General features: G+C 44.5%; 1 protein-coding gene and 1 non-coding gene across 2 annotated transcripts in view; one reads left to right on the forward strand and one right to left on the reverse strand.

Moving 5' to 3' along the window:
• The window catches only part of LOC142426550 (disintegrin and metalloproteinase domain-containing protein 20-like), a 40,460-nt gene that overhangs the window by 21,348 nt on the left and 2,174 nt on the right, over window positions 1–16,938 (reverse strand). The window lies entirely within an intron of this gene.
• Window positions 11,066–11,167, forward strand: LOC142427034 (U6 spliceosomal RNA). Its single transcript, XR_012779873.1, has one exon. It is a non-coding gene; the product is annotated as a U6 spliceosomal RNA (small nuclear RNA).

Here is a 16,938-nt window from a genome sequence, read left to right on the forward strand (position 1 = left end):
CTCCCTCCCTTTTCCCCCCTCCCTCATATGCCCTTGGTAATTTATACCTCGTTATTTTGTCATATCTTGCCCTATTCGGGGTCTCCCTTCCCCCCTTCTCTGCTGTCCCTCTCCCAGGGAAGAGGTCACATGTGGCTCCTTGTAATCAGTTCCCCCTTTCCAACCCACTCACCCTCCACTCTCCCAGCATCGTCCCTCACTCCCTTGGTCCTGGAGGTATCATCCACCCTGGATTCCCTGTATCTCCAACCCTCCTATGTACCAGTGTACAGCCTCTGTCCTATCCAGCCCTGCAAGGTAGAATTCGGATCATGGTAGTTGGGGGGAGGAAGCATCCAGGATCTGGGGGAAAGCTGTGTTCTTCATCGATACTACCTCACACCCTAATTAACCCATCTCCTCTCCTAAGCCCCTCTATGAGGGGATCTCCATTGGCTGACACTTGGGCCTTGGGTCTCCACTCTGCACTTCCCCCTTCATTTAATATAATATATATATACACATACATATATACATATACACATAAATACACATACATACACACACTTATATCTTTTTTTTTTTTTTTGCATGATGCCTTATACCTGGTCCCTTGGGCACCTCGTGATCGCACTGGCCGGTGTGCTTCTTCCATGTGGGCTTATTTGTTTCTGAGCGAGATGGCCGCTTGTTCACCTTCAAGCCTTTAAGACCCCAGACACTATCTCTTTTGATAGCCGGGCACCATCAGCTTTCTTCACCACATTTGCTTATGCACCCATTTGTCTTCAGCGATCCTATCATGGAGGTGTGCAGTCAATGATATGATTTTTTGTTCTTTGATGCCTGGTAACTGATCCCTTTGGGACCACTCGATCACACAGGCTGGTGTGTTCTTCCATGTGGACTTTGTTGCTTCTGAGCTAGATGGCCGCTTGTTTATCTTCAAGCCTTTAAGACCCCAGTCACTATCTCTTTTGATAGCCGGGCACCATCAGCTTTCTTCACCACATTTACTTGTTCACCCATGTTGGCTCCAGCTGTTGTGTCGGGAGAGTGAGCATCATAGAGTTCCAATTTAATAAAAGAAGGTATTCATGCATAGAGGGAGTGTTTGAGTAGAGGCCCAAGGTCCTTCCGCCACCTTAATACTTGACCTATAAATATAGACACAAAGATCTATTTCCCCAACCTCCTATATATATTTGCATGTACATGTCTTTGTCTAGACCTCCATGAATGCCCTTTGACTCCTAGCTCTTTCCTCCATCTCCCTTGACCTTCCTCCTGCCCTACTACCATGCTTCATTGCCACCTGGGCTAGAGTATACCTCTTCTCTAAGCAACCTTACCCTTGATCATTTCCCACCAGGCCTGCCACTCCCCCTTCTCTACCCTTTGGGGTCCCATGTTTTTCCCTTGTCCCTGGGTTTGTTAACACCACTTCCTTACCCCCCCTACCCCCCACCCCAAGTCCCCCCGGAACTGTCGGTCCCGTTGTTTTTCCTCCAGATAGTTCATCCAGCCTGTCCTATTCAGACAGACCTGTGGAGTCACTAACATGCACGAAAACTAGACAGAGGAACACAAAGCAACAGTATATAACCGGACAACAAAACAACCAAAACAAACCACTGAAAAAGAACAGAACAAAACAGTTCACAAGAGAAAAGCTTGTAGTTAGTTCAGGGATCTTTGCTGGCCCTTAGGAGCGTTTTCCAGTCCAGTCTGTTGGGGCACCACGCCCTGGCCCCAAAGTCCACTTTCAGCATTCCCTGGGGACCTTGCCACTCCATTCCCTTGCTGTTCCGCTGCACTCCCCCAGTGCATTGCCTCGGTGTGGTGGGATCAGGTCAGGTGCAATTCCCACACTGTGTTTCCGGTGCTGTCCCCTGTATCGCCCTTAGTCACTGAGGGGCATCATGACTCATAGTAGGGCCAGCCATGTTGTTCTCTCTGTGGACTGGCTGCTCTACTCAGGAACATCATCATCACGGCCTGGTGGGCCAGGCTGTGCTCCACTCTCTCCTCCTGCCCCTTCATCTGCTCCCGTGTGCTCTGGTCAAATATGACCATCTCCCATAGCTGCAGGGTCAATGTCGTCCTTTGGAACAAGTTCTTTTCGGGGGAGGGGCAGGAATCCACTTAATTTATGGTGCTGGGGCCTGCCTCCCAGACCTCTCCACCGGTTCCGTCCTCCACGCCGGGATAATGCATTCACACCTTGCGACACTGGGTTGAAGTCTGGTCCCACTTTCCCTGTGGAGATATAAACAATACCCTCCCCTTGGGTGGATTAATGCCCCATTTCTGTCATGCTGATTGTACTTACCTCAGGGGACTCATGTTGTACCTGTCCCTTTGGGACTGGCTTACCTCGCTTAGCATAATTCCTTCCAGCTCTTCCCATGAAATAACGTGTTTCATGTGCTCATCGGTGCTTTTCAATGCTGCATAATACTCCATTGTGTGTATGTGCCAAAGTTTGCTAATCCACTCGTCTATCGATGGAAACTTAGGCTGTTTCCAAGTCTTTGCTATTGTGAATTGTGCCGCAATAAACATTGGAGCGCATATGACTGGTCGTGTTTTATTTGCTGCTTCAACCGGGTATATGCCCAGTAGAGGGATGGCTGGGTCGTAAGGTAGATCGATTTCCATTTTCTTTAGGTATCGCCAGATTGCTTTCCACAGTGTCTGTACAAATCTGCACGACCACCAGCAGTGGAGGAGGGTTCCTATTTCACCACAGCCCCTCCAACACTTGTTGCTCTCTGATTTACTGATCTGGGCTAGCCTCAGGGGTGTTAGGTGGTATCTCATGGTTGTTTTGATTTGCATTTCTCTTATGGCAAGGGACTTCGAGCACTTTCTCATATATTTATTGGCCATATTGATCTCCTCTCTAGTGAAAGTTCTTCTCATTTCTTTTGCCCACTTCCTTAGGGGGTTAACTGTTTTCCTCTTTTTGCAGGTCATGATGGTGTTGTAGATTTTAGTAATGAGCCCTTTGTCTGACGTGTCATTACTAAAAATCTTCTCCCAGTCTGTGGGTTGCCTTGTCACCCTCTTGGCAAAGTCTTTCGAGGTGCACAGGTGTTTTATTCTTATTAGATCCCATTTGTCGATTTCCAGATCACCTGTGTGTGTCCCCTTCCCTGTTGCAGTGAGCCTATGTGCTCCCTGGGCCAGTGCTCTGAGATTAGTCCCGATTCCTTCCTTAATGGTCCTGATGGTTTGGGGTTTGACTTCTAGATCTGTGATCCACCTTGAGTGTATTCTTGTGCATGGGGTGAGGTAGACGTCTTGTTTCAACTTTCTACATGTGGATATCCATTGTTTCCAGCACCACTTATTAAAGAGGGCATCTGCTTCCCACTTGACGTTTTTGGGACCCTTGTCGAAGATCAGTTGTCTATATGCTGATGATTTTACTCCTGGGCTTTCTATTCTTTTCCACTGGTCTGAGTGTCTATCATTGTGCCAGTACCATGCTGTTTTGACCACTGTAGCTGTGTAGTAGGCATTAAAATCAGGCCGGGCGAGTCCTCCAATTGTGTCCTTCTTCTTGAGGAGTTCTCTGCTAATTCTGGGTTTCTTCCCTCTCCATATGAAGTTGGTGGTCAGTTTTTCCAATTCTTTGAAGAAGGTTGATGGTAATTGGATTGGTATAGCATTGAACTTGTAGAGTGCTTTAGGAAGAACTGTCATCTTTACTATGTTCAGCCTACCTAACCATGAGCAGGGGAGCTTCATCCATTTGTGAAGGTCACTTTTGGTTTCCTGTAATAGGGTTTTATAATTATGCTTATATAGGTCTTTAGTATTTTTTGTTAAGTATATTCCTAGGTATTTCAGTTTGTTCTTGGCTACTGTGAAGGGTACTTCCCTCTTAATCGCCTCTTCCATGGCCCTGTCCGATGTGTATAGAAACCCTACCGACTTCTGTTTATTGATCTTGTATCCTGCTACCCTTCCGTATTCCTCTATTGCTGTAAGTATTCCAACTGTGGAGTTTTGGGGGTCTTCAATGTATAGGATCATGTCATCTGCAAATAACGATAGTTTCACCTCCTCCTCTCCCAACTGGATCCCTTTGATGTCCTTCCGCTGTCTTATGTTGTTAGCCAGAACCTCCAAAACGATATTGAATAGAAGAGGGGACAGGGGGCATCCTTGTCTTGTACCCTTTTTCAGTGGTATTGTTCTTGTCTTTTCTCCATTGACTATGATGTTGGCTGTTGGTCTTTCATAGATAGCTTGTATGAGCTTGAGGAACTTACCTTCCAATCCTATCTTCATGAGTGTTTTGATTAGGAATGGATGCTGGATGTTGTCAAATGCTTTTTCTGCATCTATGGATATTATCATATGGTTTTTATCCTTTTTCTTCTCGATGTGGTGTATGATATTGATGGATTTTCGGGTGTTAAGCCATCCCTGCATCGCTGGGATGAATCCTACTTGGTCGTGGTGAATGATATGTTTGATGTTCCTTTGTATTCTATTGGCCAATATTTTGTTAAGGATTTTTGCATCTATGTTCATTAGAGATATTGGTCTATAATTCTCTACACTTGTGGGGTCTTTTCCCTGTTTGGGTATCAAAGTAATGCTGGCTTCGTAAAATGAGTTTGGGAGCTTGCCGTTCTTTTCTATGTTCTGGAATACTTTGTGGAGGATCGGTGTCAGCTCTTCCCTGAATGTTTGGTAAAATTCTGCTGTGTAGCCATCTGGCCCTGGGGCCTTTTTCCTTGGTAGGTTTTTGATGACACTCTCTATTTCTTCCTTCGCTATGGGTTTGTTGAGGTTCTTGATCTCTGTCTCAGATAATCTAGGGATAGATTGTTTTTCTAAATATTTATCCATGTCTTCCAGGTTTCTGAATTCATTAGAATACAAACCTTCATAGTACTTTGTGATTATCCTTTTTATCTCATTGGGGTCTGTTGTTATTGCCCCCGATTCATCTCTTATCCTGGCTATTGATGATTGTTCCTTTCTATCTTTGGTAAGCTTTGCCAGGGGAGTGTCAATTTTATTAATTCGTTCATAAAACCAGCTTCTAGTTGCGTTAATCCTTTGCATTGTTCTTTTGTCTTCCCACTGGTTTAACTCCGCCCTGATTTTTATTATTTCTTTTCTCTTGCTATTGTAGGGGTAGTTCTGTTGACTCTGTTCTAGTTGTTGGAGGTTTTGTGTTAACATATCTGTCATACGCCTTTCTTCTTTTTTCATGTATGCATTCAGTGATATCAAGCTACCTCTGATAACTGCCTTTGCAGTGTCCCATAAGTTTTGATATGTTGTATGCTCGTTCTCATTAGTTTCTAGAAATTTCCTGATATCCTCTCTGATCTGGACCTTAACCCATTCATGTCGCAGGAGATCGTTGTTTATTCTCCAATTGGTGACCCTTGCTTTTCTGGGTGCCCTCCTATTAATCTCCAGCTTTATGGCATGGTGGTCTGAGAAAGACGTCTGGATAATATCTATGTGTTTGAATTTACTCAGGCTGGCCTTGTGCCCCAGCATGTGATCTATTCTTGAGAAAGATCCGTGTGGGTTGGAGAAGAATGTGAAACCTTTTGCTTTTGGATGAAAGGCTCTATAGATGTCTATCAGGCCCTGTTGCCTAATTACATTGTTTAGCTCTCTGGCCTCTTTGCTGAGCTTCTTTCCCTGTGACCTGTCTTTCTCTGATAGTGGAGTGTTGAAGTCCCCCACTATTATTGTTGTTTCCGTGATTTCTTCTGTCATTTTTTTAATAGTTTGTTTGACGAAATTTGCCGCACCATTATTAGGTGCGTAAATATTCAGTATGCGTATTGCTTCCTGGTTTACTGAGCCTTTGAGCATTATGTAATGTCCCTCTTTGTCTCTTTTTATGTTTTGGATCTTGAGATCCATTTTGTCGGAGATTAAGATAGCCACTCCTGCCTTCCTGGAGTTACCATTTGCTTGGTAAACTTTCTTCCAGCCCTTTATTCTCAGCATATGCTTGTCTGCTTGCTTAAGGTGTGTCTCTTGCAGGCAGCAGATTGATGGGTTATGTTTTCTAATCCAATCCTCCAGCCTCTTTCTTTTAACATATGAATTGAGCCCATTTGTATTCAAAGTGATTATTACAATCTCTGGCTTCATGGTTGCCATATTCTGTTTTGTGTTTTGGGTCTTTGCCTATCTTCCTTCATATCAGTGTACTGCGTTTGAGTGGAGGGTTTCTATCCTGTCCTCTTTTCCATCTGAGACCGTGTTGTCCTGGTACGTGTTGCTGGCATGTTGGCTTCTAGATGGAGATGGGCTATATGGTGGTCTCCTGGAGGTTCTAGTTGGAGCTTGATCTTCTGGCCATAGTGAGTCAGCCAGTATGTTCTGCAGGGTCGGGTGACTTGCAGTATATTTTTTGAGTTCTTCCTTGTCCTGGAAGACCCTTATCTTACCCTCTATCTTAATGGATAACTTGGCAGGGTATAGGATTCTGGGGGAGGCATTTTTATCTTTCAGAATTTGGAAGATGCTGCTCCATTCTCTCCTCCTCTTCATGGTTTCAGCTGATAAGTCTGAGCATACCCTTACCTGCGCTCCTTTGTATGTGACTGTCTTCCTTTCTCTTGATGCTCGAAGAATTTTCTCTTTTTCCTCTAAGTTGGATAATTTTACAATTATATGCCTTGGCGTGTTCTTCTTGGTGTTTAGCTTAGCCGGCGTCCTCTCTGCTTCCTGTATGAGAGTCGGATTCTCCTTTGTTAGGTTGGGGAAATTTTCTTCCAGGAATTCCTTTGCTATCTTGGCGATCGATTTGTGTGTTATGTTGTGTTCCGGTAGACCGATTATTCGAATATTATTCCTCTTCATAGCATCTGTCATTGATCTCAGGCTGTCTTCTGTTTCTTTAATTTTCCTATCTGATTGTTTTTCTCGCTTGCTTCGTTTGGTTTGAGCGTCCTCGAGTTCACTGATACGGTTCTCAGCCTCCTCAAGCCTAGATATAGCTTCTGTGACCTTTTGTGTGGCCTCTGCTACCTCCTCTGTTAGTTTCTGCAGTTCCTTTTGGTGGATAGTATTCATCCCCTCTATTGTGGACTTCATCCCCTCTATTGTGCATTTCATCCCTTCTATCGTTGCATCCTTATTTTGGTTTGCTTCTCTTAGCTCCTGTATTACTGCAAGCAGAGTTCTGAAGATTTCCTTTTGTGGCTGATCTATATCTGTTTCTTCTATGAGTGACGTTAGGTCTGTTAAAGTGCCTCGTTTTTCTGATTTTTTTGTTGGGAGTGATGTGGTCTGTTGATTTTTCCTTGATCCTTTAATAGGCCCCATGCTTCTGGGAGACAGGAGTAACCTTATTGTGTGGAGGCTCAGGCCACTGTGCCGTCTCCTGGGGTGGCTGGGGCGGGCTGCGGCAGGCTTAGGGCTGGCACTGGGGACCCAACAGGGCCCCAGGTGGTGAGAGCTGGCTGGAGCTCACTGATGGCTCCTCAGGGACTGCAAAGCCGAGACCCAGGCTCCACTGCAGGTGCAGTGTTTGATCTTCCCGGGCTGTGAGCGGGGCGCGGAGAGGCCCCTTGGATAGCTGCACAGGCAGCTGCGGGACACTGCAGGGAACAATGGTGTTCGCTCTCCGCCCTTTTGGCGCGAAACCGCGGGGGGTAATGGCGCCGGCAAAGGAGGCTTGGCGCGAAACCGCAGGGGGCAATGGCGCCCTTCTTCTGCTCAGGCTCAGAGTCGCGGCTGCCGGGGTCCCCTCAGCACCCTGGGGAGGGCACCTACTCTTGTGCCTTGCGCAGGGGGGGGCCCTTGGTGGGCAGACTCAGCAGCGCGGGGCGCGGCGCTCCGCGGAAGCTCAGGGTCCGGGACAGGCGCGGGTTGGGCTATGGCTCCTGTTGGCGGGAAGTGCTCAGCGCAGGGTCCCCGCCAGGAGTGGAGCTGGCGCTAGGCTGCCAGGGGCTGGCGGGGGCGGGCGGGGGTGGGAGGCCAGCGCACGGAGGGCAGGTGGAGAGGTCCGTGGCAGCGGTGCGGGTGGATGGTCCCCCGTGGGGGTCGCCAGACAACCCGCGGGTCCGCTCCCCTGAGCTTGGATGAATGGAGGGAGGGACGTGGGCCCGAGGGCAGATCGCTGCCCTGCGGGGAGAGGGGAACTGCGGGAGAGGAAAGCTTCTCTCCCAGTGGAGATCCGCGTATGGGGAGTGGGGAGTGGGCCGCTGGAGTAGGCAGGGCAGGCAAGTGGCTCTGGGCTGGCGTCCGTTTGGGGATGGAGCCTAAGCCGGTCGCCAGTGAGCTCACGGCAGCTTAGTGGCCAGAGATGTCCCACTAGTCCGGTCCTCTTTGACCTAGACCCCTGCTCCGGACAAATACGTGGGGTAGGACTGGGGTGCTGTCCCAGGGGGATATTTCACTCACCAGACTCTTACTATTCAGCTACCTGGTCGCCAATCCCGCTTTGTTTGGAGGAGCTCTCAGAGTATGCGGGTGTCCCTGTCGGCCATCTTCCCCCTCTCTCCTCTTTTGTTTTTTTAATCAGGTATGTCCCTAGATAGTTCTATTTGTGTTTAGCTATTGTGAAGGGTACCACCTATATTTGTTTTTTTTAATCTCTTCTGTGGTCTTATCCATGTATATAGCAGTCCGATGAACTTCTGTTTGTTGATCTTGTATCCTACCACTCTCCTAAGCTCCTCTATTGCTTCCAGTCCTCCCCTTGTGGAGCTTTTGGGATTTTCCACATATAAAATCATATCATCTGCAAATAACTAGTTTCACCTCTTCCTTCCCCCCAGAAAAATATCTTTTATGTCCTTTTTTTGCCTAATGCTGTTAGCTAAAACCTCCAATACCATGTTAAATAAGACTGGGAACAAGGGGCATCCTTGTCTGGTCCCTTTTTTCAGTGGGATTGTGTTCGTCTCTTCTATGACTACCACGCCAGCTGTTGATTTTTTTAAAATATAGCTTTCATTGTCTTGCGGAAGTTTCCTTCCATTCGCATCTTTTTGAGTGTCTTAACAAGGAATTGATGTAAGATGTTGCTGAATACTTCCTTCATATCTATCGATATTATCATGTGGTTCTTATACTTTTTCATGTCCATGTGGCAAGCGATACTAATGGGCTTTCATATGTTGAACCATCCCTGCATCTCTGGAATGAATTCCACTTGCTCATGGTGAATTATTCGTTTTACATACTTTTGTATTCTATTGGCTAGTATTTTGTTAAAGATTTTTGCATCGATGTTCTTTAGGGACACTGGTCTGTAGTTCTCAATTTTTGTGGTATCCTTGCCGGTTTTAGTACCGGTGTTATACTAGCTTCAGAGAAGGAGATCAGGAGTTTGCCATCTTTTTCTATGTTCTGGAAGATTTTGCGTAGGATTGGTGTTAGTTCTTTCCTGAATGTTTGGTAGAATTCTCCTGTGAAGCCAACTGGTCCAAGGGAATTTTTGTTTGGAATCCCTTGATAACCTTGTCTATTTCTTCTATTGCTATGGTTCTGCTGAGATTCTTGACATCCATTGGGATAGTCTAGGGAGGGATTGTTTTTCCAAGAATTTGTCTGTCTTCCAAGTTGTTGAATTAATTGCAGTACAATCCTTCATAGTACTGTTTAATTATCCTTTTGATTTCATTAGGGTCTGTTGTAATGTCCACTCTTTCATCCCTCATTCTTGGTATTGAAAGTTGTTCCCTCCTTTCTTTGGTTAGGTTTGCCTGCGGTCTGTCGATTCTGTTAATCCTTTCCAGGAATGAACATTTAGCAGCATTCATTTTTTTCATAGTTTTCTTATTTTCCCTCTACTGAATCTCAGCCCTGATTTTTAGTATTTCTTTTCTTTTGATATGTGTCGGATTGTCCTGCTGACTCTACTATAGTTGATAATTTTGTGCCAGCATATCAATCATGAGTCTTACTTCCTTTTTCAGGTGTCCATGTATTGCTATAAAACTTCCTCTGATAACTGTCTTTGCTGTGTCCCATAATTTTTGGTACATCGTGTTCTCATTTGCGTTGGTTTCTGAAATTTCCTGATTTCATCTCTGATCTCTGCCAGTTCGCACTCCTTTTGCATCAGAGAGTTATTCATCCTCCAATTGTTTCCTCTTGTTTTCTTCGTCTTCCTTTTGTTGATTTCCAGCCTTATGTCACAGTGGACAAAGAGGTCTGTATGATACCAACATGCTTAAATTTATGTAGATTCACCTTATGCCCCAGTATGTTGTCTATCTTCAAATATGGGCCATGCAGGCTTGAAAAGAATGAAAATATTTTGTATTTGGATGAAAAGCTCTGTAAATATCTATCAGGTCAAATTTGTCTAATTGTAGTATTCAGATCTCTAGCCTCCCTGTTGAATTTCTTTCCCTGTGATCTATCTTTCTCAGAGAGTCCTGTATTGAAGTTACCCACTATAATTGTTGAGACTGGGATTTTTTTTCATGTTTCAGAGTGTTTGGTTGACATATTCAGCGTGTCTCTCATTCGGGAAATATATGTTTACAATGCTTAGTGGTTCTTTGTCTACCATTCCCTTGAGTAGTATTTAGTGTCCCACCATATATCTCTCTTTAAAAACAATCATTTTATTGGGGTATCAAACAATGCTTAGCACTATCCATCCATCAATCCATTGTGTCAAGCACATTTGCACATTTGTTGCCATCATCTCTCTCAAAACATCTGCTTTCCACTTGAGCCCCTGGCATCAGCTCCTCATTTTTTTACTCCCTCCCCGAGGATCCTTCCCTCATGAACTCTTGATAATTTACAAGTCATTATTATTTTGCCTTTTCTTACACTGTCCAAAGTCTCTCTTCACCCACTTTTCAGTTGACTGACCTCAAGAGAGACGGTTATATCTAGATCCATGTATTCGGTTCCCCATTTCACCAACTTCCCTCCACCCTCCTTCCCTCCCCCTCCTGCTATCAGCCCTCTGACTACTGAACCTTTAGGATTCATCTGTCCTGTATTCCCTGTGTCTACTGTTCCCATCTGTACCAGTATACATCCTCTAGTCCAGCTGGATTTCTGAGGGAGAGTTGGGATCAAGATAGTTGGAGGGAGGAAGCATATAAGAACTAGAAGTGTGCTTGCTTCGGCGGCACATATACTAAAATTGGAAGGGTCTAGAGAAGATTAGCATGGCCCCTAGTGGGAAAAGTAAGAACTAGAGGAAAGTTACATGTTAGTCATTGCTACATTGCCCTTGACTGGCTTGACTCCTTCCCGAGACCTTTCTGTAAGAGGATGTCCAGTTGCCCACAAATGGCTTTTGGGTCCCCACTTTGCACTCTCCCTCATTCATAATGATGTAATTTTTGTTTCTTGATGCTTGATACCTAATCCCTGCGACACATCGTGAACACACTGGCTGGTGTGCTTCTTCTATGTGGGCTTTGATACTTCTGTGTTAGATGGCTGCTTGTTTAGCCTCAAGCCTTTAAGACCCCAGATACTATATCTTTTCATAGCCGGCACCATCAGCTTTCTTCACCACACCTGATTATGTCCCCATTAATCCTCAGCAATGATATCGGGAAGGGAGCACACATATGATTATTTCTTCTTTGATACCTGAAACCTGATCCCTTTGACACCTCATGATTAAACAGGCTGGTCTCCATCTTCTGCGTGTGCTTTGTTGCTTCTCAACTAGATGGCCAATTGTTTATCTTCAATCTTTCGAGACTCCAGACACTATATCTTTTAATAGCTGGGCACCCTCAGCGTTCTTCACATTTGCTTATGCACCCATTTGTCTTGAGCGATCGTTAGGAAGGTGAGCATCACGGAATGCAGGTTAATAGAACAAAGTGTTCTTGCATTGAGGGAGTACTTGAATCGAGGCCCTGTGTCCATTTGGTAGCTTAGTATTAAACTTATAATTATATGCACATAGATTTGTTTCCTCATCCTCATAAATAAATATATTTACATATGTATATGCCTCTATTTAGACTTTTATAAATAACCTTTACCCTCTAATGCTTTTCTATTTCTTTTTACTTTCTTCTTGTACCACTATCATGCTTAGCCTTGACTTGGGTTTCAGCATTTCCTCCAACTTACACTACCCTTGCTCAAGCCCTCCCAGACCTTTTACACCCTCCTCGCCACCGATTTTCGACCACTCATTCCCTTGTACTTGAGTTTGTTAACACCACTTCCTTCCTCCCACCCCATACCCCCTCTCCCTTGTCAATCTGAAAACACTCGGCATGGTTCTTTTCTCCTCCAGACTGTTTATCCAGGTATGCTCTCTTCTTGATTCACTCCATTTTGGGGGGTTCAGACTGTGCTGCTTCCCCACCATGTGACTCCAGAGATGTCCTCTGTCGCACTCCGCTCCAGTACAGGGACAGCGTGACACGTGCTTTAGTCATTTGCCCAGTCCTGTCTGTGTCCCATTTGCCCCCAGAAGGGACTTCATCCTCTGAGCATTGTGTGCCAGCGTGGGGCCCAGTCTGACTCTTTCTCTTCCTCCCTGATAGCCTCCCTCCATGCGGGTGTGGCATGCTGGGCCCTCTCCCCAACCTGCTGTTCGCCTAAACCACTTCTATGGAGGGGGTCAGTTTGTTTCTGGTTGGGGCCAGCCCTGTAGCCCTCTCTTTTCATGCATTCTTCCTTATAACCACGCTGTCCTCACGTTTGGTGCTTCTTGGTAGGGTCTGCATGCCTCTTCCAGGTTCTGTGGAGATAAGAGCAGTACTCTCCCCCTGGGTGGATTAGTGCCCTGCTCCCTCCGTTATCATTTCACTTTCAACACCCTCCCCGCATTTTTCTCCCTCCACCCTCCATCATTTTCCTTTTACTGTGTTGGAACAACATGTACCACCTTGGGTTTGGTTCAAGCTCCTCCAACTTCCTTGTATTTCAACCCAATTATTATGATATAAGGGGCTTCTCTTCTATACCTATCATGCTGATTCCACTTACCTCAGTGGATTCATGGTGGACTTCTTTCATGATTGCTGACTTAAGGTAGCTCAATTTCCATCTTCTTTAAGTATTGCCAGGCTTCTTCCATAGCGGTTGTACATATATATCTACAGGACCACCAGGAATGTAGGAGAGTTCCCATCTCATCACATCCCCTCCAACATCTGTTGCTCTCTGATTTTCTGATTTGGGCCAGCCTCAAAGGTGTTAGCTGGTATTTCATGGATGTTTTGATTTGCATTTCTCTGATGGCTAGCGATCGGGAGCATTTTCTCATGTGTTTATTGGCCTAATCAAACTTCTTTTTGGATATTTTCCCCACTTCTTCAAAGGGTTAACTGTTTTCATCTTTAAAGTTCGGCTAGCTCCCGTCCCTCTCACACACAGCCTGAGTGCCGGAGATAGCTGGGTATGTGCCTGATGCTCCAGCGTCATCCATTTTTAGGGCTAGTTGATTCAGCAGGTGAGTTGTTTCACACTCTTCAGTGGATTCCAACTTCCCTGCTCCTCCTTATCTCTGTCTATCGTTTTCACTTTGAGGTCACTTTTATCTGAGATTAGGATTGCAACTCCTGCTTTTTTGCTGTTTGCTTGGTATGCCTTTCTCCATCCTTTGATTCTTGGCATAATTTTTCTGTAGCCTTGAGATGTGTCTCCTACAGGCAGTAGATTGATGGGTTGTGTTTTCTAAGCCCGTCTTCTCCCCTCAGTCTTTTAATGCCTGAGTTGAGTCCATTGATATTCAGGGTCATTACCTCCATCTGTGGACTCTGTGATGTCATCTTATACCTTTTGTGTTGGGTGTTTTCCTACCTGCCTTTCTTATTAGTGTGTTGTGCTTGCGTGCGTGTGACTTCTTTCCACCCCTAAGCCAATGCTATCTTGGGGTCTGATTTCTCTTTATTGCCCTCTGTGTGAAGTTGTTCTATGTGGCGGTCTCTTATTTACAGTTGTTGAGTGTTGTTCTTCTGCCCGTACTGTTTTAAATGGATTATGATTATACAAGCTTTTTAATATAATTGCACTATTGAGTTCATTATGTATGGAGTATTTACCAAAAGAATTATATGTTCGGGTTTTTTAAATCATAGATAAAACACTTTGGTAAATAACACACATATACAATCACAATTGAATATTATGGGTTGTTAAAAACAATGATGAAACCACAAAGCAGTGTAAGACACTCATGGACCTGGACAGCTTTATGCTGAGTGAAATGAATCAATCCCAAAAGGACAAATAGTGTATGAGACCAGTGTTATAAAACACACACACAGACATATACACATATTTTTAAAAAAAGAAAAATAAAAATATTTTCTTACCAGAGAACGACTTTGATGCTTACCAAAGGAGAGGAGGGAAATGGGGAGGAAATGTGAAGCAATCAGCTAAAAGGTTGACAGGTACTAGCAGTCCACAAGAGAGGGCAGAGAAACCACAGGAAAAGGATAGGGTAAGTAATTACTTTTTTTTACAGAGAGGTGTGTTAGAGGGGTGTGGATACATAGTTAAAAGTGTTGAATACCAAATAGGTTATCTGAAATGTAAGGCCCCAACTAAGCAAATAAAATTTTATTTAAGAAAGTGAAATTGTTTTCAACAGGTTAGAAAGGTTAGAATGTGATGATTCACCCCCTACCCCCCCCCTATCTCGTCTTTGACCTGGTTGGTGTAAGGTGCTCAAGATTCTTTCTTTGCTTCTTTGTGTATTGTTTGTGGCATCCCTCTAAGCGGCTTACAGGGCCACTGCGTTTCCAGATTGTATTTCCTGAACGGGTGCAAATAGGATGGACATTGCTAGCATTTCACAGTGTAGATGATCCTGTAGCTTGGTGGGGTAGAGATGACCATTGGTTGGAACACATGAAGAATTTCACATAGTGATAGAAATCAAGGGAAGAAAGGAGGATGGTTTTCCTGTACCTTTTGAGAATTGACCAAGTCTGATGTCATACGAAGTCCCATTAAGCAGTGGCTCTCAACGTTCCTAATGTCTTGACCCTTTCATACAGTTCCTCATGTTGCAGTGACCCCCAACCGTAACATTATTTTTGTTCCTACTTCCTAACTGTAATTTTGCTAATGTTATGAAGCAGGTGAAGCACTGTGAAAGGGTCATTTGACCCGCAAAGGGACCGCTACCCACAGGTTAAGAACTGCTGCACTAAAGGAAACCCCGGACTTCGGTTTGTTAGAGGAAATGAAAGCATGCCACCTCCACAGTATGATAAAAATCAGAGCAGGTGAGTAGAACGAGGACTTACACACCATGTTGTTGTCAGGTGCCATCAAGGCGGATGCGAGCCGTGATGACCTATGTCCACCAGAAGGAAATACTGCCCATATCATTCTACTGCGTTATTTTCTCAAAAGGACATGGCAAGTTAAAAGTTTTTATTCATTTCCTTGGTCATTGTCCTTGGTCCATCCTGTTTGAAATGGCAAAAATGAACACGAAAAATGAGCTAAGGAGGAGAAATCGCCCCTGAAGTTTTCCTCTGCAACCATGGTACTTGTGAGAATGGCTTACAGAAGGTGAAAATGGCTTACAAAAAGCCCGGCCATGGCTTGGCACGGTGAGAGGGCTAAGGCCATACTTCGTATCAATGGAATAGTTTAGGTAAGGATTAAGATGAGATAAATAAGGACTTAATTTGGCTGCTTTAAGAATTGAGTACAACATCTGACTGGACTAGGTTTATACTGATTTCTTCTGCCTATTATTATTTATATTATGTGTAATAGAAATGATTATAAGGAAGTAGAGGGTTTGTAAACTTACTTATTTTCAGCCATTAAAATGGATCTTTAAATGGGTGTCAGCCATGCCTGTAAAGAAGGCTCTGAAGAGACTGCCCCCGCCCTGTGTCTTGAGTGCTTAGAACATGCATATTTGGGGAGGCTTGTCTAGGGGGTCTGCTGACAGACTCAAGAAGGAAAAGTGAACCCTTTGACTTTTTGAATTTCAATGAGTAATTTTTAGCTGAAGCTAGAAAATAAATTGGAACCGTGAAGGAACTCTCCTTTCTAGTACTGAATATTACAGGGAACCTGTGGGTACGCTGAAGTGTTTGCTAGGCAACAAGCTGGATCCACTTGTTGGGTGGAAGAGGGAGAAATGCAGCAATAAAGAGACAGGTTGAGCCTGGTCACTGACATCTGTGGACCTAGTTCATGGAGACCAGAGAAGAAGATGAGAGTGAGTTGGCTGTCTGAAGTTCATTACCTAGCCCAAGGAAGTTAGGGTTGTTGAGAATGTGAGAAAGGCACAAATGTGATCTTACTGTCGTTTTGGTAAAAAATGGTGTATGGCTAAAGAGTCTTACGAGAGTGTCAAGGCAACAAGGGGTAGTCTGTCGTAGTTACATAGTGACCTGGCAACCTGAGGATGTTAAGAGTGAAGGGGTGATGATGCCTCCTTGTGAGCGTGCATGGTATAACATCAGGAAAAGAGTGTGTGAGGGTTGTACCCTGTCACCATATTTATGCAAACTGTATGCTGAGCAAAGCAGCTGAGAAACTGGGTTATGTCATAGCAGGGTCTGAGGATGCTCATCATCAACCAGTAGTATGCAGGTGACATAATCTTGCTTACCTAAGTGAAGAAGACTTGGAGTACTTGCCGATGAAGTTCAATGATTGCAATATGCAATATGGATCACAACAGAAAGAAGACCCAAATCCTCACATCTGGACCAAAGCTAACGTAATGATAAATGGAGAGAAGGTTGCAGGGGTAAAGGATTTTGTTTTGCTTGGAACCACACACAAGTGTCTCAGAAGCAGGAATATTGAATTAGAATGCTAAATGTAAATATATTACTCAAGATTTAAATATATTGTTTATTTATATAACTCATTAACAGTCAATTCCAACTCAAGACAAAGTTGTGTGTATCAGAAGAGCACTCTCTTCCATACAGATTTCAATGCTGCCATTCCATTCTCCAGAGTTACATGTGGGCAAAACTGAAGCTTGCAGCCTCTCAGTTCTCTTTCACAGCATCTATGATT

Source organism: Tenrec ecaudatus, chromosome 14 (assembly GCF_050624435.1).
Source record: "Tenrec ecaudatus isolate mTenEca1 chromosome 14, mTenEca1.hap1, whole genome shotgun sequence".
Classification (NCBI taxonomy): Eukaryota; Metazoa; Chordata; class Mammalia; order Afrosoricida; family Tenrecidae; genus Tenrec; species Tenrec ecaudatus.